Source organism: Ochotona curzoniae, unplaced genomic scaffold (assembly GCF_017591425.1).
Source record: "Ochotona curzoniae isolate NIBS_2020 unplaced genomic scaffold, NIBS_Ocur_1.0 contig_2688, whole genome shotgun sequence".
NCBI lineage: Eukaryota > Metazoa > Chordata > Mammalia > Lagomorpha > Ochotonidae > Ochotona > Ochotona curzoniae.
This window is the reverse complement of record NW_024465553.1, coordinates 6,972,722-6,995,225: the sequence shown is the minus strand read 5'-3', so window position 1 is coordinate 6,995,225 and position 22,504 is coordinate 6,972,722. Positions and strand designations below refer to the sequence as shown.

General features: G+C 51.7%; 1 protein-coding gene across 1 annotated transcript in view; it reads right to left on the bottom strand.

Moving 5' to 3' along the window:
* The window catches only part of FBLN5 (fibulin 5), a 60,146-nt gene that overhangs the window by 29,371 nt on the left and 8,271 nt on the right, over positions 1-22,504 (bottom strand). The gene's annotated exons all lie outside the window — the stretch shown is intronic.

The window sequence follows — 22,504 nt, the reverse complement described above, 5'->3', positions numbered from 1 at the left end:
CTCTCCTTCTCAACTCTACCCCAGTAGCCTTCCAGATCCCGCATTCCACTCCAGTGTCTGTCATCAAGGTCACCAACGACTTTCTTCAAGGTCAAGCCCAATGGTTCCTTCTCCCTCCCACCTTCTCAGCCACATCTGGCACTGTCCACACTCTCCTCTTCTTTACAGACTTTGCTTATCGTGCTGCAAGCATGCCCTGCCCCCTTGGTTTGGAGACCACTTGGGAGGGTGTCCTGGGCACCAGGAACCCCAGGTAACCCCAGGTCAAGTTAGTGATCACATCTTAAACCAGAGAGTGATGTTCAGGGGAGACTCAGCCAGAAGGCATCACAGCAACGTCATTCCTCTACCCACTCATTGCAGTCACTGGATGTACTGGACGTGCTGAGAGCAGCACAGGAACCCGCTCACAGCAGGTCCATCGGCAGGGCAGGGAGGGACCCAGACAGGCTCCTAGTGTGCAGACAAACCAAGAACCGCTGGTCTCACCCAGGGCTGAACACAGGCTCGCAGGGCAACTTGGTAAACAAAAGAGACGCGGCGCTGTTCGTTCAGGCAGTCTCAGCGTACCCCAGGGATCAGGGTGTGCTAAAGCCAGAATTACACACGATCCAGCAAAACCACTTTGGGGCAGACACAGGAAACAACGGAAAATAAGGTTTCAAAGAGATGCTTGCATCCTCCTGGCAAAATGTTGCTGCTATCCACAACAGCCAAGAGGCAGAGGGAGCCTGAATGTCTACCAACAAACCGACAACCAGCCGAAATGTGCTCCCACATGGCACAGCACCATCACCCTCCTGGAGGAAGGGCGTGCTGCCACGTGCCACACAGGGTTAAGCCAAAGGACACAGTGCCATGTGAAATAAGCCAGTCCTCAGAAGAAAAAGGCTCTGGGATTCCACTTAAATGGGCATCTCAAGTAGCCACAGTCTCAGACACAGAAACCTAGATGATGACTTCAATGGGCTTGAAAGGAGCAGAGACTGGGAAAACAGCATGTGTATACTTAACACTACTGAAACATACATTAGAATATAGTTAAGGCAGGTGCTGGCATTGTGGTGCAGTGTATTAGGCTGCTGTTTGAATGTTGGCGACCAGTCCAAGTTCTGGCTGCTCTATTTCCCGTCCCGGTCCCTGCTAACGTGCCTGGGAGCAAGTGCTTGGGTCCTGTCACACTTGTGGGAGCTCCTGGGAGTTTGGTTTGGCTCAGCTCCAGATCCCGAGAACCCAATTGGAAACAGAGCACCCAGGACTTGAACCACTGTTCCAGGAAGGCATGCCTGCACTGGCTCTCAATTTTCTCATCAGGGAAACAGGCTGCCAAGGCTCATTCCTTCAAGCATTGTTGTGAAGACTGGGGCTCACATTGTGGTGCATCAGATTAAGCTGTTGCCTGCCTTACTGGCCTCAACTTTCAAAACAATCGTGGTGGGAAAACCAGGACCCAACGTTTAAGTCATGACATTCTTGGATTTACATGGATCCATGCGAGTGCGAGGGTTAACTAACATTCCTCTCTGTGTGTGTTTGAGGAGGAGGAAGACAGAAACTGCTCTCTCTGCACAGTCCTTGATCACCATTTCCCATAGAGGAGGCTCTCAGCAACCTGTACCCAGATTCAAACCCGCAGTCTTTCCAGTGGGCTCACACCCTGCCTTTGCTACATGTTCCGGGCATCATGTATAAAAGCCTGCATTGGCCACCAGTGGCAAGCAGACAGGGCCTGGAGCCCAGCCAGTGTTATGAGCACCAGGTGGGAGCTGGATGGGTGTGTGTGTGAGTGTGTGAGTGTGTGTGTACATGTATGCACTTGATGGATTGTCCACCCTGAGGACAGCCCACTCCCATCTCACACACGCAGGATCTGAGTCAGAAGATGAACAAAAGTCATTCTCAGGTTGCGCGGCTGACCTGAACATTTGGAGGGGGCAGGCCGGCCCCCGTGCTCTCCCCCACTCATGGCGCTGTCCTCTGCTGGAGCTATGCAAGAGCCCCGGAAGCAGTGGTTCCCACCAGCACCTGTCCCAGGCTGTTCCTCCTCACAGCACACAAGGAGCAGAGACTGAACTTATTTCCTTCTGTATCCCTGGCATGCTGCCTGCCACGCCTGAGCGGTTGACCCAGTGAGAACACAGCCCCACGCATGACTGGGGCCACACACCTGCCACTGTGCCACCTGCATCACCTGCCCAAGCTCGCTGCATGCACCACTGTCCCCATATTACAGGGAAGGACCCTGAGACCAGGATGAAGAAGGCAGTGCATCCAAAATGGCATAGCTTGACCTCGGCTCCACAGCCCACACTCACCCACTGCCACCTGGTAAACCTTCGTGGGACTTGAGTCAACTCACCCCCTTGCCTTAGGGCAGGTTGGAAGGGTGATCAGATGGCTGTCACAGGCGGTAATCATGGGTGATCTCTGAGGATACATGGCCATGTGACACGGCCCAGTGACAAATATAGTTTCATGTACCTGAAGAAACTAAAGAGTCACAGAAACAGAAAGCAAGCCCCGTGGTGATGGCCAGGGCTTGGGGGCCGAGATGCAGCAGTCACCGTGGAGTTTCAGATTTCCAAGACATAAAAGCTTTGCAGATCTGTTTTGCAACAATGTGACTGCGACCAACCCTATCCAGCCTCTCCCTAAGAGATGGCTGAGCTGGGAAGCTTTCTGTTCTGTGTATGTCACCACAATTACAAAACCAGCAGCTGTGGCTCCAAGCCTGTTGCTTCACTGAATATCATTCCAGGCTTTATAAACTGTTCCTACACAAAGTGACGCTCAGGTTGTGACCTACAAACCCACCCCACACAGGAGACCCCTTGCTGCGACCCCATCCCTGCCAAGGAACATGGGACGGAGGAGAGAACTGGGATGAGAGGGGCATAGAGGGCAAAGACAAAGGTGGAAAAGGGCAGGGAAGGGATATGGTGAGGGCGGGGCAGAACAAAGGCGACTGGATGACGACATGGGGCTTTTCAGGCCCCTGGGAACTTGGCTCCAAGTGCAGCCCCGCTGGTTGGGAACAGAGGCTTTAAGCCAGACCTAGTTCAAATTCAATTGCCCCATATTTTAAGCTGTGAGATTTTAAACGTTATTATTATTATTATTATTATTTTAGCCTCTAAAAGTCTTGGTTTCATCTGTAAAAGGAATCAATGACAGCACTTAAACAAGAAATTTTACACGGGTCACTTGGGTGCTTAACACACAGTGAGCCACAGGTTGGCCCTTGGTCTAGGATGAATATAGCTCCAGGAGGAGGAAGCGGAGGAGGAGGACGAAAAGGAAGGAAAGGAGGGACTGGAGGAGGAGGGAGGAAGAGAAGGAGGAGGAGGAGGAGGAGGCACCCACCTCCTAAGAGAATAGAAAAGGAAGGAATTGAAAGCTAGGTTCACCAGCACCACAGTGGCCCTAGCTCTCTGTCGCCCACATCCAGAAAGGCTGGCGTACAGGGCTGACACGTGGCCAGGGGATGTCTGATGCCCGTCCTCCCTCCTGCTGTCCGTGCAGAGCTAGGGATCCCCTAGGAGGGCGCAGGAGGGAAAGGCACCACGGGACTGCCACAAGGCTGCCATAGGCCCAGGGTTTGTGTCTGCACACCACATGAGGGTGCTTGCTGTGCTGAGGTCACCAGAATGGCAGAAAGCTCCTAACCCAACACTGCGTCTAGAAGTATCGGGGCACAGCGAAGCCACTGGTGCCCTAGTGTGTCCACTCCCCAGGTCTGCTATTTACACTGTGTCTGTGCCCACTGGCTACTGAAAGCATGCTGTGAGCAGGTGCCAATGGTGTTAGGATCATACAAGGCCAGCAATGAAGGTTGTTACAAAGGGTGTTACGATGTATAAATGTCACAGTAAGCTGTAGACACTGCCCTCCTGCCTGGGGAAGGAAATAAAAATTGCCATTACTCCCTGGGGGCCTCTCTCCAGATCTGCTTCAGACACACCTCCAGGAACCCAGGGGACAGTCAGGCAGTAACTGCCCATTTTGCCTCCTCAATCTGCCACAGTGAGCTTCAATTCCAAGGGAAAAAACTCAACATCAGGACTGGTCAATTGCTCCTGTGTCCATCCTTCATCCCTCCACTGAACTAGTGTGCACTGACCAAACGGATTTGTCTCCCAATATTCTTTGCGAGTAAAAGTCAGTCTGAAGCTTCTGTCTGCCTACATTCCCTTAGGTAAATCTAAGCTGTTGCCACCCTGTTACTATAAAAGACAAAATGAGGTGGAGCTGATTAGCATACAGAACAGAAAGGTCGATTAGGAATTCAACCAGCCTGGCACGAGCTGGGTATGTGTCTGCCTCTCTGATTTTTGCATGTTTGTAATTTTTTACTTGTTTTCATTTTATTTGGGGTGAAGGAAGCACAGAGAGGTAAGAAGGGACAGAAAGCGATGTTCCCTCCACTGGTTCCTTTCTGAATATGCACGGCAGCACGTGCTGCACCAGGCCAAAGCCAGGAGCCAGGAAGACCCCCATGAGTCTCCCACATGGGTGGCAGGGACCCAGCTGCCTGCCAGAGAGAGCATAAGTAGGTAAGTGGAATGGGAAACAGAGCCGACACTCAAACCACGGCCCTCTGCCATGGGGCAGGGCCCCCACACAGTACCCACAGGTTCAGTTGCAGATGGCCTAGTTGGAATGTTCTGGAAGTAAATGATACTGAAGTTTAGACTCTGTCCTGCCCAGTCTGTGAATCACCAGTCATGTGCACTGTATGTCCTTCCTGCTCGTCAGTGGCTTGGTGGCTGTCCTGGTTCTCACATCAAGTGCCATCACGTGTGTCGTAGTGTCACAGTGCTTGTGTTCAAGCAACCCTGTAAGAACCAGCCTCACACTCACGTCACCGCACCCGGACGGATTTCAAACAAAGCGAAAACAAATAAAAACGTAAAAAGCAAGAATGGGTGAAGTTAACAGCAAAAATAAAAGAGATATATAAAACAAAAAATGACTCTTTGACAGTGATAAAAGTGGTATATTTCTGGCAATATTTGCTTTTCTAAAAGATTATAAGCGATTACAACCAGTCTCTGCAGCCTTTTTTAAGGAACTGACCCCAACATAAGAGGACACACACAGAGAGAAAGAACCTATAGACAACACGACTTCTTAGGAAATTGTACTAACAAATACCAAGGGTTGCTAGCGCACACACTGGTAACAAAAGAGAAGAGAGAACACAGGGAGATGGGGGAGAGTGGGGGACGCTGGGCAGGGAAGAAGGGGACATTCCAGAGCCACGGGAAAGAGCAGCAAGTCACTGGCCCGAGAAACTTCTCATAGACATACAAGTAAGTTCCACACAGATTCAAGATTTGTATGGAAAAGTAAAGCCTTACAACTTTGAAAATCCAGTGTAAGAAAATACATTCATGATCTTAGGGTATGGAATTTCCCAAACAAGCTACCACAACAACACCAAAATTACAAAGGAAAAAGTAAATTCCATTCTATTAAAATTGGGAATATCTGGTGCTCAAAAAACACCACAAAGATCCTGGAAGTCTAAGTTACAAATTGGGAGAGGTATCTGCAACCTATACAACTAAAAATGATTAGTAGATAGATACATACAGAACTCTTGTAAGTTGCAAGTACACAAGTAGCACCCTCAGAACACTCTTCTCCATTTTGGGGTCTCTAAGACGTGATCAAATGACTGTCCCTCATCCCCGGGTACTAAGGTAGTTTGACAGCAGAGTGGTCCCTCCTGCGAACACAGGAGAAAAAAGAAACATTTGCCCCATCCACTTCAACCACCCTCTCCATCAGAAGCCCACATTGGTGGACATCCCTCTCAACTATGTAAATAATATTAAAAATTAAATTTAAAAAATTTAAACTTACAGGGCCCGGCATGGTAGCCTAGTGGCTGTAGCCCTCACCTTGCATGCGCCAGGATTCCATATGGGCACTGATTAAAAGGATATACAGAGAAGAAGATCTTGCATCTGCTGGTTCACTAGCCAGGTGGCGCAATGGCCAGAGCTGAGCCAATCCAAAGACAGGAGCCCGGAGCTTCTTCTAGGTTCAGGGTCCCAAGGCTATGGGCCATTCTCTACTTCTTTCCCAGGTCACAAGCAGGGAGCTAGATGGGAAGTGGAGGAGCTGGGACATGACTCAGTGCCTGAACAGAATCCCAGTGCATACAAGGTGAAAACTTTAGCCAGTAGGCTACTATAGCAGGCCTTAAAAATAAGCCTTAAAAAAAAATTAGAGCAGGACCTGGTGCGATAACGTAGTGGTTAAAGTCCTCGCCTTGCACGCACTGGGATCCCATATGGGCGCCGGTTATAATCCTGGCAGCCCCACTTTCCATCCAGCTCCCTGCTTGTGGCCTGGGAAAGCACTTGAGGATGCCCTAAAGCCTTAAGGCCCTGCACCTGCATGGGAGACCCAGAAGAGCTCCTGGCTTTGGATTGGCTGAGCTCCAGCTGTTGTGGACACTTGGGGAGTAAACCAGTGAACGGAAGATCTTCCTCTCTGTCTCTCCTCCTCTCTGTATATCTGCCTTTCCAATAAAAATAAAATAATTTTTTTAAAAAAATTAGAGCAGTGGTAACAGGCCCCGTTGTAAAAGGAGAACATGGCAGCTCATTTGATCCTGTAGCAGAAGAACAGGACAAACCGGAAAACTATCCCAATCAAATAATGACAGCAAAAAATCTCGGTGAATAGAGACTTGAGGCTTACTATGTCAGCCAATGGACATTGGGAAGCTGACATCATCCTTGGATCGGTGAAATAGACAGCATTTCAGAACTATCCAAACCACTTGGACAGAACCCTCGAAATATGTGCACATTGAGACTCTGGGTTGACATGAGGTGGTGGTTCCTCATCCTTGGATCCTGGGACGTGTGGAAAGTCAGGAATGGTTTCCCCTTTGTCTCTCCCCTTCCCCCAGGAACAACAAGAAGAAATAGCAAATTTAGAAATAATGAGTTTACCCAGTTTTCCCTAAACCTCAACCCTTCCCAGTAAAGAAACTCTAGTAAAAAAACAAGAAGAAGCAAAACACAATCAGGCAACACACATTTCCTTTAACCTTGCTAAAAGATGATTACTTTTTATCAGTAACCTGTGTGGTGCAATCAAGAATACAACGGGAAACATTTGACAGCCATCAGCTTGGCCAAAATTAAGAAGTCTGTCAATACCAAAGTATCTGTGACTTTGTGGACTGAACCGAACCCTTCTGCGCTGCCAAGAAATGTGTGCATTCGTGTAACTAGTTTGGAAAGCAACAAGCCACAGTTTTGTGAAGTTGAAATGACCACTTTACAGTCCAGCTGTGTGTCACCCAGAAGAAAAACCCAGAACACCATTCTTTGTACTAGTGAGCAAACTTAAAACCACCCAGCTCTCTCCTGACAAGATCACAAATCAGTAGACTGCTACAATCGCATCTCACAGTGGACAAGGAAACAAAAGCAAAGAATAAACTGCAGCCACAACAACACCCACAGGAGCCTTAGGAATTGAGTGCAATGAGCGCGTCTCCTGGGACTTAAAGGGGGTCTGGGTACAGTGGTGGAGAGGCGACGGTTGTTCCCACAGGCATGCCCAGCCCCGGGGCTGGCTCTCACGAAACGAGATCCCTCAGCTCCTGGCGTACGTGCATGCTCCGGCTAATGGGCAAGCATGGCAGAGCTCACTTCACAGTTTATTGAAGCAGATGAGTCAACAGCTACAACCCAAGTCTGAAAGACCTCAAAACAGATGGTTTTTCAAAACACCCTGGGAACAAACAAGAACCATGGGTTGTACAAGAACCAGAGAGTCTAGGGCCTGTGAGGCAGGCAGGGCAGGGCTTGTCAACTCCACAGAGAATGGACTCGGGGAGTTCAAGACCCATCCCAGGTCACACGGCTGGTGAGAGGGGGCCAGGTTCACAGAGCCTGCCTCTGGCCCCAAGGCCTTTCTCTGTTTGCTTCTCCAGTGGACACCAGCAAGGCAGACTCCAAACTATCTGGCAGACATCAAGTTCTGAGCTCTCAGTCTGATTTTTGGTCCAGGTGATACATTTTCAGAAAAGTTTTCTTCAACCAATTAACACTGTCTTTCACTACCAACAGGGCAGGCGTAGACCCCTGAAACGTCATTTCACCCCATGTTCTCAGTCACATACTTTTTAAGTGACCAACAGGACTAATTTTTTTTCCCCCAAGGGCAAATGTGTCTCCAGTTAAGTTTGTTTGGGAAAATGCATGGCTCTGGGGAGCGATGCATGTCACTTGCTGAGCACCACCTAATGTTCCATGCTTTGTATACATTCTCCCATGTAATTCCTCCCACAGGGCTGTAATCCTCTGTTTTGTAGATAAGGAAAGCCTGGCTGTTCCCAAGATCTGCACCAACAGAGCGGCCAGAGATAGAGCAAGGCGGAGAGCTCTGTGAGCAAAGGCAGCAAGCCAGGCCCAGGCACAGCGGCATGGAATAAGGACAGGAAGCGTTTTGACGTGGGATGAGGATATGAGGATGCTAACGGCTATACATCCACCAGTCTTTGCTGAGTGTTGTATTTCTTTCCTCCCAGAGTAGGATAACACAGCACAGAGAACCTGACCAGGCACTCGGCAAGTCCTCTCCACCCCACGCATGGGAACATCTGACAGCTCCAGAAGGAGGATCCGGGGAGCCATCTCCTTAACAGCCTGTGACTGAGGGAAGAACTTCTTGACCCTAAGGGGCAGTGGATCGAGCCACTGTTGGTGACACCGGTACCCTCCAACGGGAGCACTGGTTGAAGCTCAGCTGCTTTACTTTTCTGATCCAGTTCCCTGCTAGTGTCCTGGGAGGCAGCAGGCGATGGCACCAGGGCCTGAATCCCTGGCACCCATGTGGGAGACAAGGATGCAGTTCCTAGCTCTTGCCTTCAATGTGGCCCAAACCTAGCTGCTATGGCCATTCGGAGAGTGAACCAGTCAACGGGAGATCTCTGTCTCTGTCTCTCTCTATGCCTTCTAAATAAACAAAAGTATTTTAGGGCCTGGCACAAGGGCTCGTTTAGCTAATCCTTCCCTTCAAAGCGCTGCTTCACTTCCCATCCAGCTCCCTGCTTGTAGTGCAAGAAAGCAGCGGATGGTCAAAGACCTTGGGGCTATGCACCCACATGGGAGATGCTGAGGAGGCTCAAGACTCCTGGCTCCTGACTTTGGATTGGCTCAGCTCCAGCTCTCTGTCTCTCCTTATTTCTGTAAATTTGCCTTTCCTACAAAAAAATTTTTTTTAATTATTTTTAAAATGGGCCTGGCACGGCAGTATAGTGGCTAAAGTCCTCACTTACACATACCAGGGATCCCATATGGATATCAGTTCTAATCCCAGCAGCTGCACTTCCCATCCAGCTCCCTGCCGGTGGCCTGGGAAAGCAGTTGAGGATGGCCCAAAGCATGGGAGACACAGACGAAGCTCCTGGCTCCTGGCTTCGAATCAGCTCAGCTCCAGCCATTGTGGCCACTTGGGGAGTGAATCATTGGACAGAAGATCTTCCTCTCTGTGTCTCCTCTCTGTATATCTGGCTTTCCAATAAAAAATGAAATGAATCTTAAAACATTATTTTAAAAATATATAAAAAGTATTGACTTGAGGGGCAGTGCCTACCTGGATGATGACTACAAGTCCTTCCCTCTCCACCGGCCACTATCCCCCTCGCCCCGGGTACAGGACCCAGCCTGGATGGCTTAGCACAGCTGGTTGGCCCTCCTGCTGCCTCTGGTCCCCCAAGAAACCACCTTCTCATGCTCCCTGCGTGTGAGTCCAGGGACTGTCCAACCCACCTCTGCCTAGGGGCCGATCATGACCTAGGCTGGGAAACTGCCAGCTACAGAGCTGGACTCAGGATGTGCACAAAACTCTGGGCCACTTCCCACAACCCACGGGGGTCTTACAGCTAGGGCGACAGGGACAGGACTGGAGCCTTGCCTGCATGAGGCTGAACTGGGGGGTGATGATGCCTCAGTCCCAGTGACAAGAGGTAGAGCTTGAAAATAGCAAGGCCAGATGATCCTGCCTAAGAACCTGGATCCAGCTGAGTCTGACACTGGATCTATCTTGTTTTTTTCAGATAAAGAAGAACCAATTGTGTGGGAGAAGGGGCATTTTTAGTTGCTTCATTTAAGCACTTGGAATTTCTGTCCCTTGCTATGCACACACCCTGGTGACCAGGAGAATCTTGAGAAACTTGCCTGGGGTCCCTGGAAACCTCTGCAGAACACATCAGCCTACAGTGACCCTTGCTAACCTGTGTCATGACAAGGCACAGACTATGAACAGAGACCATCACACACGTGTGTAGAGCAGAAGAGAATGAGCACAGGCCAACTTGGCTCAAGAACTTGGGCAAGCCACATCCCACCGATCTTAAGAACTTAGAGCTGATATCTAGGCTCACCTACCAGTCGGGGGCCAGGCAGGAAGCCGGGTCCAGAGCAGAGGTAGGGGTCTATATCAGAGCCAATCCTCAGTAAACCTTCTCCCGACTGGCCAAGGTGGCTGCCTGCCTCACGCGTGTCCTTCTTCCCCATGCATCCTTTTGGGTCAATATCCTTCCATGGCGAGCAGTTGTACAGCCCCGCTTACCTCAACCCGGCTGTCTGCACAGCCACACTCTCTGGGCTGTGTGGCTCTGGACCCATGGGAAGGACCCCAGCTCTGTCCAAACGACCTTGCTCACTGCTGCAGAACCAGACCTCTGGCCAAGGACAAGGGGGCAGGAGGTCACGGGTTCTGGGGGCAGAGTGAGTAGTGAGCACAGAGCAGGGCCAAGGAAACACCATGAAGAAATGATTGAAGAGTTTCTTCAAGACTGGCCAGGAGAAGTCATTGTCTTCGAACTTGAACTCCAGGAGTTTAAGAATGAGTACCTTCCATCTCGATTCTTCTGCTGACCTGATGTGGTCAGCCAGAGTAAAAGGCTCCTTCCCTTGTAAGTGCAGTAGCTGGGCTGTGTGGAGGGTGAGTGCACAGGCCTCCTGGGAAGCCCACTACTGCTTTCCAAACAGTTCCATCTTCCCGTTCACCCAGCACTTATTACCCAACCTCCCCGGACAGCTGGCCCACCACCAGGCCGGCATCCACCCTGGCATACCAGGGGACTTCAAATGGTCCGTGGAGGTGTGGGAAGAAAGAGAAGTCAATTCGAGTGCCAAAAAAGAGTTTTTGAAATCCACACATAGCTTTCTCTGAATCCTTGTCTCTCATTTTTGAAGAGCCCACCATGTGTGCGAGACAGGAGGGGGAAGGGATCTGAGATAACCAAGGCCTGGGGGAAGGGAAGGGGATAGGCATGCACTCCGAGGTGACAAGCACCCTTGAGAAACAAGAAGAGGAACAGCCTTCCCGGGGGTGTCCAGCCTAGGAGGGTTCCTCCCAGGACTAAAGAGATTGCATGAATTGCTACAGAGTGAGTGAGGTCCCCTGCTGACTCACAGCTTGAAATCCCACCCCCTCGGAGTGGAGGTGCATTTGGAGCCCAAGTCTAAAAGAGGTGCTGAAGCTAACATGATGTTAGGAGGTCGGGCCAAAGCTGACCTAACCTGTGCTCAGAGCAGTGGACACAGACAGGCAGAGAGGAAAAGCCAAGGGAGGTCTGTGGGGAGCAGGCCCAGCTGCGAGTGGAGGAGACAGGGCTAGGACACAGCTTCTCTCAACAGCCCACCAGCACATCGATCTTGGGCATTCCAGCCCCCCACAACTGCCAGACCATAAGAGGTCTGGAACATTTATGAACTCCACCCCCTGCCCCCGCCCTTCAGACAGCTTTCCAGGCTTGCTGAGGGGACTGCACCGTCTCCCCCTCCTCCTCTTGCAGCCCCCACTGGCTGCTCTGGGGGGTCTTGGTGTATGAGACCCCGAGCATGCCTGTGGCTCCCTGGACTTGATTCCAGAACCCACGCTCTGTTCTTCACGGTCAGTCGCCTGCGTTGGAATGTGGTCCTGGCAAGCCTTTCCTCCTGAAGGCCCAAGCCAAGCCGCACCCTCTCCTGTGGCCTTAATGACTTTCTAGTCCATTAACTCATTTGTGGCCTGTCTGCCGCAGCCCTGGGCTCCCCCACCCCAGGGTTTTTATATCTTGGGAAGGAGAGAGCCTGAACAGCCACATTTACAAGTTTTTGCTCAGCTTGAACTCGGAGAGAACAGAGCTTAATGACTTCCAAAGAGGACTGAGACAGCAGGCAGAATTCTTGCAAAACCAGAGTGTGGTTAAAGCAATCAAAGCCATGGCACAAGCCCACTTCAAAAGGATAGCCCTACTGGCACTGTAGTGTTGTGGGGAAAGCCACTGCCTATGATGCTAGCATCCATGCGGAGCCAGTTTGGGTCCTGCTGATCCATTTTCAGTCCAGCTCCCTACCAAATGTGTGTAGGAAAGGCAAGAAATGTCGCAGGTGCTTGGGTCCCTGCCACACACAAGGGAGACCTGGATGAAGCTCCTGGCTCCTGGCTGCAATTTAGCCCAACTGTAGCCATTGTGGTCTTCGGTGGGTGAACCAGCAGATGGAAAATCTTTTTGTTTATTCCTTTCTCTCTCTGTAACTCTTAAAAAAATATTGTAAGAAAACAGTTCTAGCGCCGGCATATGGTTTGACTGTTTAATCCTTTACCTCCAAGCATCACATCCCATACGGGCGCTGGTTCCTGTCCCAGCTGTTCCATTCCCCCTCCAGCTCCTTGCTTGGGGCCTGGGGAAGCAGTAGAGGATGGCTCAAAGCCTTGGGACCCTGTATGTGTAGGAGACCTGGAAGAAGTTCCAACTTCTTCCAAAGAAGACCTGGATTCAGATTGGCTCAGCTATAGCTCTGGCGACCACTTGGGGAGTAAACCAGCAGATGGAAGATCTTTCTCTCTGTAAATATGACTTTCCAATAAAAATAAATAAATCTTAAAAGAGAGAGAAGAAAGAAAGGAAGAAAGAAAGAGGAAAGGGAAGGGAAGGGAAGGGAAGGGAAGGGAAGGGAAGGGAAGGGAAGGGAAGGGAAGGGAAGAGAAGGGAAGGGAAGGGTGGGCAGAGAGATCAGACCAAATAGCTCCCAGAGTTCCCAGGAATGCCTAATCTCCCTCCTTCTTGGGGCAGGATGACAGGCCGAGCTGCCACGTCCACTCCAGAGGAGTCCACGTACCCAGGCCAGCCAACATTGGATTGAATGATTTTTGAACTTGCACCTGACACTCTTCCCTAAAACAACACAGTACAACTACTTGCCTCCCATCTCTTGAGGTCTTGCTAGGCCCGGAGAGGACTAAAGGCTGCAAGTGGATGGCATGGGGTACAGACACTCTGCCACGTGCCACAAGGGACCTGTACATTCAGAATCCAGTGTCCATGGGGACTCCTGGACCCAGCACATCCTAAGCCTGAACACTGGGGGTCAGTACCGAACCAGGGACCCTGACGCCTAAGTCTACGGAGCAGTCAGTACCCAGATACTCATCCAGCTACAGCACAGTGCCAGGCTCAGCGTGGGAACACAGTGACAGGTCTCTGTTTTCTGAAGTTCCCAGCACACAAAAGGGAGCTGTCAGCCAGTGTTCCACAAGATGTGGTCCCTAGCCCCTGCCAGGAGCATCAGCAGACCCCGCTCCCACTGCCCGGACCGCCTGAATCAGAGCCTTAGCAGGTCCTGTGCAAAGCCCTGAAGATAGTGTCACACATGCTTGCAAGCTGTAATAGAGAGTTAGAAAGCTGGCAGTAGGGAGCAACTGTGGTGTCCCCAAGCCCAGACAGGGCAATCCTCCTCCAGGAGCTGACAATTCAACAGAGCAGAAACCAGAAAACAGTTGAGAACAAGTCAGATGCTCCAAACACAGGTAGGAGGCAGCATGTGCCAAGGTCCTGGGACAGGGAAGGGATTAGGATACTTTAAGAAAGAGAAGACAAGCCAGCATGGCCCATGCATCCCCAGGGCACTGCTGGAACAAGCAGAATCCAACAGCGGACAAGTCCCAAAGCTTTGGGCAGCCTCAACCACAGACAAACTCTTGGACACGGGGAAGTCATAGTGGCCTTCCGAGGACTCTCTGAGACAGAGAAAGAGGCACCATGGCACCTGCTTCCCAGAGCTGTTCTGAGAATTCATTGAGGTGGTGGATATGGGAGCCCTCGGGGGAGTGAGAGGCGGTGTCCAAGCTGGAATTCTTACAACGAAGGCAGTTGGTTAAGGATGTGACCACAGCATCCAACCTCCCGCAGGGAGAAACCCGTGGATTGCAGGCCCAGTCACTGCTCCCTGGCCAGTGCTCTTCTTTGTGGCTGAACAAGATTCAAACTAGTCGTGGAAACAGACTCTGCTGGAGGGAGTGGGGGTCTCTCCCAGCACTGTCAAGGTCCCACAGGCTGGTGAACTTAAGGGGGCTCCTTTGTTCTATCCTGACTGCCCACAAACTCTCACCAGGTATCACAGGGTTAGCACCGGATTCCTAAACCCCTGGTACTGGTCTCTGGCCCAGGGCCAGGTCCATCACCATTCCCCACATGCCTATCTGGGGGAGGCAGGATAGGGGCTTTACTTAAGTACCATCTCTGTGTCTAGCATAGAGGAGGACCGGGACCAGCACCCAGGAACATGGAGGTGACACACGTACGAGGTGGTCCAGTGAAACACCCCATCCCCAATGCAATGGATGAGACAGACCCCCACCCCAGGAGCCAATCCTCACTGGGCCATTCCTGCATCTTTATGTCCTGAGTGGTCTGGGCTGCAGGGAGCTGGAGACAGTCTAGCATGGGCCCTCTGGCACAGATGACAAAAGGGAACCCCAGAAAGAGCAGAAACCAGAGATGCATCCCCACCCCCATGAGCTCATTGCTGTGCTCAGGTGAGGCCAAGACCCCAGAAATCTCCCAACAGGGGGAGACCTGCCACTGCCCCCCACTTAAGATTGCCACTCACATGACAACCCCATCAACGCCTGGCCCAGCCCCAGACCCCTGCTCAGCCTCCTCACTCAGCCCATGTCTGTCCTGCCTGCCTGCAGCCTGTGGCCAAGCTGTGGGGTGTTGTCCCAGAGCAGGTGACCAGCAGTGGGCTCCCAGTGCATTCCTCATCACTCCAGGAACTTGGTTTGTGAAAGGTATCTAGTGGTTCATTCTGAATGCCTGCAACTGCCAGGGCTGGACCAGGCTGAAGCCGGGAATTCCCACGTGGGTGGCAGGGACCCAACTACTTGAGCCGTCCCCTGCTGCCTCCCAGGATGCACCTGCAGGAGGCTGCAATCCAGTTAGCCCCGGGACCTCTGGCTCTGACATGGGCTGTGGGCGTCCCGAGCAGCGCCCAACCTGGAACTGCCATGCAAAACCGGAACTTTGCTCACACTGCTGCCCATCCAGATGGCTTTCTCCATCTTCAAGACCAACGTCCTCCTCAATTCCACACTTTCAGGCCAGCTTGTCCATTCCCACAGCAGGCACCAGGAGCACCTGCACCTGTCTGTCATATCTCACCCTCCAGCATGTGGGAAGATGCTGAGTACAAACGGGTGAGCTCTCTGCCCCACCCCCACTCACATCTACTCAGCTGGGAGACCCTGAAGGTAAGGACCCTGTGCTCCCAGCATCTGGCAGTGCCTGTCTACACAGAGAAGTGGTTAAATGGATGCACAAATGCATGCAGCCTGGCCTCCTGGAAGCTTCTCCAGCCACTGAAGCCAGGCCCAAGTGGAACCTCGTGTCCATGTCACCACAGTTCCATTCCTCCTAGAAACTCATCATCTGAGTGCCAGGCTCCATGTGTCCCCCAAACCCATTCCACTGGGACTGTGATGCTGGGACTGTGATGCTTCTCATCACGGTGATTATGTCTGATTGATCTCAGGGTGCACAGACCACCCACCCCCCAAACGGTGAGTGAACAAGTCCATTCCAGCAATGATAATAACCTCCCCTACTGGGACAGCTGCACCCAGGTCATGATCCATTTCTCTTTCCTAATTGGAGTCACCACCACGTGTGGCTTCTCTGTTCAGCGAACAAATCTTTAGCAGACACTGGAAGCACAACAGTGAGACAGTTCTTGCTGGGTGGAGAGACGTTAGATAAACAAACCCAAATGTCTGTTCATCGCAGTTACAGCGTGCATGCAGGAAGAGCAGTATGAGATGCAATGGTCATGGCTAAGCATGCTCTGAGTTCAGCCGCTACCCCAGCAGCCCCGGTCCCTCAAGCTTGCTTGTGGGTCTAGTGGTTCCAGGGCATGGATGGCCAACCCCCCACTCTGTCCAAATGCAATCAGCAAACAACTGACAAGACACGAAGCAGGGTGTTTGCATCGCTGTGTCTTTGCATTTGTTTCACATAATCTCCAGCAAATCATTATCTCCACTCCCCACCCCACCCCCTGGGAACAGCAGAAGATGCCAATTTCATCTCCATTCCGGATGCAAAGGCTGCTCTGTCTGACCTCACTGCGTCCCCGGGGACCTGTAAAGACCTGTGAAATATGTGCAGCTCATAAATCAACTCTGGCTGGGTTTCTGCAGCCGGCTGGGCTGGAAGGGAGGTCACAGAGCTCCCCAACCCCTGCCGCCAGGCATCACCGCTTCCCCAGCCACAGTGCTCCAGCCATCCCCCGGAGTCCACGGGGCCTGGGCTGGGCCCTGGCTGTCCCCAACTCCCCTTTGGCCCGGCTCAGCCACTCTGGACGGTCAGTCCTGGACATGCAGTGTGCCGTCCGAGGCGCTCTAGGGGGGAAGGAATCCTGTGAATGTCTTCTTTCCGCCCCTCCAGTGTGCTCCACCAAATCCAAGAACAGCAGTCTTGGGGTGGTGGCAGGACTCCAGGGGGTGACAATGACATGCACTCCCACTCAATGGAGTCCCTGGCAGGTGGCAGGTCCCTGGGAGCTGCTTTCTCATCTCCCAGGGAAGCAAAGCCCTTACCAAGGGTGAAAAGATACACCTTCCAGGGATGCGTGCAAGTTCATTCAACCTGGAAGGTGTCCTCAATCATCTTTCCCATTACCCTGTAGCTCTGCTGAGCACTAAAGTTGATGGACAATGAGCACCAACAGGACCTGGCCCCATGCAGGGTGTAGCACAGACCCAGGACCAGGCATCAGGCAACGCTGGAGTAGGGCACACAGTAAAGTGAGGGATGAGAGACAGAAGCAGGAGGGCTCTCCCTTACTTGTGCATCTTCAACAGCACCCGCTCTGCCTCCCTCCATCCTCCTCTCCTTCCTTCCCTCCAGCCGTCTGCTGCCCACCTGTTGATTGTCACCTGCTAAGCACTGCCCCAGGTGCTGTGGATAAACAGTGAATGCTGGGGTGGTGCTAATCCACTTATCTGGAAAACTAAAGAGCTACTTTCTTTTCCTAACAGCAAGTTTGACTTCTTGGGCCCATCACACATGACTTACATTGCTGGCAACAACAGATATGCTTCCTAATGCAAGGTTTCAGTCAATTGTAGTGATTGGGGGTAAAGATCCTCCGTCATCAGATGCCTTTCATTGCTATGGTCTTTTTAACTGATCTCTTCTTGAAATTTATTTATTGGAAAGGCAGAGTGACAGAGAGAGAGAGACAAAGAGATCTTCACTTACTGGTTCACTCCTCAAAAGGCCACAACAGGTGCAGGGGCCTAAATGCATGGGCCATCCTCTGCTGCCTCTCCAGGCTGCTCAGCAGGAAGCCGGATCAGAAGGGGAATAGCTGGGATGCCATCTAGCACCCCACTACAGGATGCTAGCATTACAAACTTAACCCTTGGTGCCACAAAACTCAAGGTATTTTTACTTATTTACCATTTCTGATAGCACAAAGGCCTCCCTCCAAAATCACTCTGCATTGAGATCATGGCTGGGTTGGGGTAGAGCAGCAGACACCCTGGGGTCCCCAGTCACATGCAGGTGAGGGCCAGGGGAACCTCTGCAGGAGCACAGAGTCCCATGTAAGCAACTCTGAGCTCCCACTCCTAGCTGCGCAGTCAATCCACTCCCAACGGGATGCTTGAAAACAAGACTAGGCACAGTGTCCATCGTCATGGCTGGGAGCCACTTCCCTCCTCCCATATTGCAGTCTCAGAGTCCCAACAGATGAAAGATCTTCACTCTTGCTCTCCCCGTGTTTCAAGTAAATACATGTTCCAGGAAAAAAAGCATCTGCAACCAGAAGAGAAGGCTGACCCAATCCACCTCTTACAGATACACCTGAACACACCCTCCCACTAACTGGGCAAGCACAGGGCCATGTGGTCTGTTGAGCAGGGGACTGCCACTCATTGTCCCTGCCTGCTACTCACAGGAGTCCCAGGAACTTGGTATCTGGGCTGGGATCAGTGGAAGCAGAGCTGGGCAGCCCTGCTGTGAAAGATCCACATTTCACCCGGTCCCTTGCTTTTCCCACACCACCGGCCGATTCCATAGTGGAATATAACAAAAAGGAACAGGGCGTGAGCCAAGAACAACTTACAGGTCATTGAGAAAACTGCCACGCTAGGCAATGGGGAAGTGACCAGCTGCACAGAGGCACCGAGGGCTGGCCTTGCCCCACCACCAGGACCCCACCCAACGCAGGAGAGGCCAATGGCTGCCCTGACCTCATCAAGCTGCGAGCCAGCCACCAAAGCCAACTGCAGCTGGGGTAGGAGGAACCTCCTTATGAATGGGGAATTGGCATCTGCCCAGCAGAAGATGTCACTGAGCATGTAGTCAGACTAAAATACCCGTAGAGGAGACCATGGCCCCGGCCACGTGGGCAAGAAAGAGTTAACAGGAAATCCAGACTGTCTGGACACAAAAGTGGTATGCCTAGAAAACTTGAGGGGCTGTGAACATTCTCAAGTTACCCAGGGCAGAGCTGAGGCCATTGGTGCAGGTGTCACCAAGCTAACTGCTGAGTCCCCGGACCCTTTCCTTAGAAAAACGCTGTGCACTGCCCAAAATAAAACACATAGGATGGCCTGGGAGGTCAAGCTGACTGAAAGACATTTATGGAAACTTCCTCTTAAAACGAGTCATAAAGTTACACCCAGGTAGACAGTCACATGAGAGAACTTCAAAAAGGTCACGCAGAATGCAATGAAAACAGAAGTTGACTTTGGTGCATAAAAAACCTTTTACAGATTTTTCTCTTAGTATGCATTTTGGTAAGCTCTTGCAGACCTCTTTCCCAGTGCATCAAATAACAAGACGGGGTCAGAGCTGTGGCGCAGCCGGGCAGGCCAAGGTGTGCAATGCACGCATCCCACATTGGCAGTCCACATCAGGGGTCAGGTTCAAGTCCCTGCTGCTCTACTTGTGATCCAGCTTCCTGCTAATGTGCCCAGGAAGGCAGCAAAGATTGAACCCAAGTGATTGACTCTCTGGTACCCATGTGACAGCTCAGGGTGGAGTTCCTGGCACCTGCCTTTAGCTTGGCACAGATCTTGCTATTACGACACCTGGGAAGTGAACCAGCAGATGAACCAGATTTCTCTCTTTCTCTCTCTCTCTCTCTGTGTCTCTCTCTCTCTGTCTCTGTGTGTGCTTCAAACAGATAATTAACTAACTAATAAACATTAGCAAAAATTCGGCAGCAGATCTAGTACCTTCGACATTCTGAGGTTGTGATTTGCATGAATGGTATTTCAAAACATTTAAAATCCTTCAAGGTATTTCAAAACAGCTGCCGCTGCTGGCAAGCCAGATGTAAATATTTGAGTCTTTGGTTGTCCCATGTGCTGCTATGAGTCCGGTGGCTTGTGGCCTGCGCCCTGGAGAGATCCCAGGGTAAGACTCCTGATGTAAGACCAGCCCTTTGTCTTAAGATGGAAGCAACTCCAGGAGTGCCACACAGCCACGCAGCACCAAAGACGGTAGTCCTGCCTCTCATCTGCTCCCTTCCTCCGCCACACTATGCTGCCTCTCCCAACACTTAAAAATTATTCCTTCCTTGTGTGTTTTGTTCTACTAACAAGCTCAAGCAGTTCAGGGTTTACTTAGATAAAGTAAACCTTCTGTTTCTCTTTAACTGCAGTCCTGAGACTTGGATGGAGCAGGACCTTGCTACTCAAGGTGTGGTCCCCAGGCCAGCAGCTCCACCTCACCTGTGGGATGACTCGCCCCAGGCCCCCTGGGATTGGAATCTTTCTCCTGGCGAGTCTCCTACACACTGGCATTTGAGGACAGCTCTTCTCAGCAACTTCCTGTGGTGCCTCTCTGTTGAGGTTCCCTGGAAGCACAGGTTGGCCCCCAATTTCTACTGCTGGAAAGCAGCAAGAAATTCAACCCTTGTGGCAAGCTACGTGGCACAGTGGGTTACCTGCAATGCTACCATCCCATATTGCAGAACTGGGTTGTGTCCACGCTGCTCCATTCCTGATCCAGCGCCCTGCTAATGCACTGGGAATGCAGCAGAGGATGGTCCAACACCCCCATAGGAGACCCAGATAGAGTTCCCCACACCTCGCCTCAGCCCTGGCCCAATACTGGCTACTGTGATTATTTGGGAAGAAATTCAGAGAATAGAAAATCGTTCTCTCCCTTTCGGTAACTGCTTTTTTTTTTTTTTTAAGATTTATTTTAATTGGAAAGACAGCTTTACAAAGAGAAGGAGAGACAAAGATCTTCCATCCGCTGGTCACTCCCCAAGTGGCCACAATGCCCGAAGCTGAGCTAAGCCAAAGCAGGAGCCAGGAACTTCTTCCAGAGTCTCCCACACGGGTGCAGGGTCCCAAGGCTCTGGGTCATTCTCCACTGCTTTCCCAGGCCACAAGCAGGGAGCTGGATGGGAAGTGGAGCAGCAGGACATGAACCGGCGCTCATATGGGATCTCGGCATATGCAAGGCAAGAATTGAACCACTGAACCATTGCACCAGGCCCTACCTTTCAAATAATTAATTGATTAAAACAAACCCCAAACCCTCTACAAGACTGGTAACATGAAAGCTCATTTCAAGGGACAGAAGGGAGCCAGAGGGTAAGGGCTATAAGGCGTCTTATGGCAGGAACGAGAGACATGTTCGTGATCGAGACACCTTGCACTATATCAACACGATAAGGTCAGTAACTGACACATCACCCCCTTCCCATCAAACAGTCCCCCACAGTCACCATTAATGCTGTGGCAGTCACTGCTGAGGGTTGGCTTCAACTTGGAGGAAGTGGGGGAGGAGCAAGGCTTCCCAAACTCTCCCAGGGCTCACAAGGTGCTGCCACACCCAGAGCTATATCTGGGACGGCCTGGCCCCCTCCTGTGGGAGCAGTGACCCCTCAGGGCTCACCTTCTTGGCTTCCCTTGGCATGCCCCCATGCCCCATCTTCCCCTGCTCTCTTCTGCCACCTTGCTTGCCCATGCCTGTTCCCATCCCAGCCCAGTTCCTGGAAGAACAGGGGAGAAAGCTCTGCCCCTTGCTTTTGCCCTCTGCCCCCTGGGGCCCCTCTCACAAAGCCCCGAGGGACCTCCCCAGGCTGGGCAGGAAGCTGGGGGTGGGCCGGAGGGAAGTCAGCAGGAGCTGCAACTCCTAAAAGCATAATGCAAGGCATTTCTGCAATGGAGGCCCCGTGCCAGTCTTCGCCCGGGGTTCCTGGACTGTGTTTTCCTTACAAAAGGGTCATTATGAAGGCCCGGCATCTCCTCGGGAACAGGTTCGGAGCCAATGATGGCATGACGTCACAGGGAGTGGGCATGAATTGATCTCCCAGACATGTCCTCATGGCCAAGGGCACTGGGGATTCTGGCAAGAGGGAAGGCAGGATTCCAGAGGGCTTTGTGGTAACAGCTCCCAACTGCTGTGCAAAAGCAGCCAGCAGGAGGGCTGAGACAGCCAGTGTGGCCTGCCCTGCCAGCCCCCAAGGCCTTGCCCCAAAGCCTGGCACCCAAGATGTGTGCGAAAAGAGCCCTGGAGGGCTCATCTATTTCTATTTTCTATAAGTGCTCTGTGCACTGTGCTCTGAACCGTAGAGTATCACAGGATACGCATGGATGTTATAATCCAGATAATAGGATATGCACAGAATGGGGATGCAAGCACAGGGAGACTTTGCAGATGGGAGTATATGATCCAAAAAGGCCGCAGTGTTCATTGAGAGCATGTCCCAATGCCACACAAGGCTACAGGCTTTGCTCACAGCCAACAGGACCACAGCGAGGGCCACAGTGGTCAGTGGGTGCAAGTACATCCTGGCCACTGCCTGGGGTCTCTTGCTGTGAGTTCTCATCAAAGCGACCTCTTTTGATCAGAACTACTTTGGTTCCCACCAAAAGAACCAGCTTTCCTTCCAGGGCAGTTGACCTGGGCCTTCCAGGTTTCTTTTGCAGGTGGACATCAAGCAAAGGAGAAGGGAAGACAGAGCTCTGGCCCTTTCTAGAACTCTAGGGAATTCACGTACCAAGTTTGAGCAGACACAAGTGTCGGTTAACTGGGAAAAGCCTGAGTGTAGTTGCTGAGTATACAGAGGAGAGACAGGAGACAGAAGACAAGTGCCTTTCGGAGGACCGTGACTGACACAGCAGAGTGTACCTGGGGACTGCGACAGGAACAGCGATACAGTCTGTAGGGATG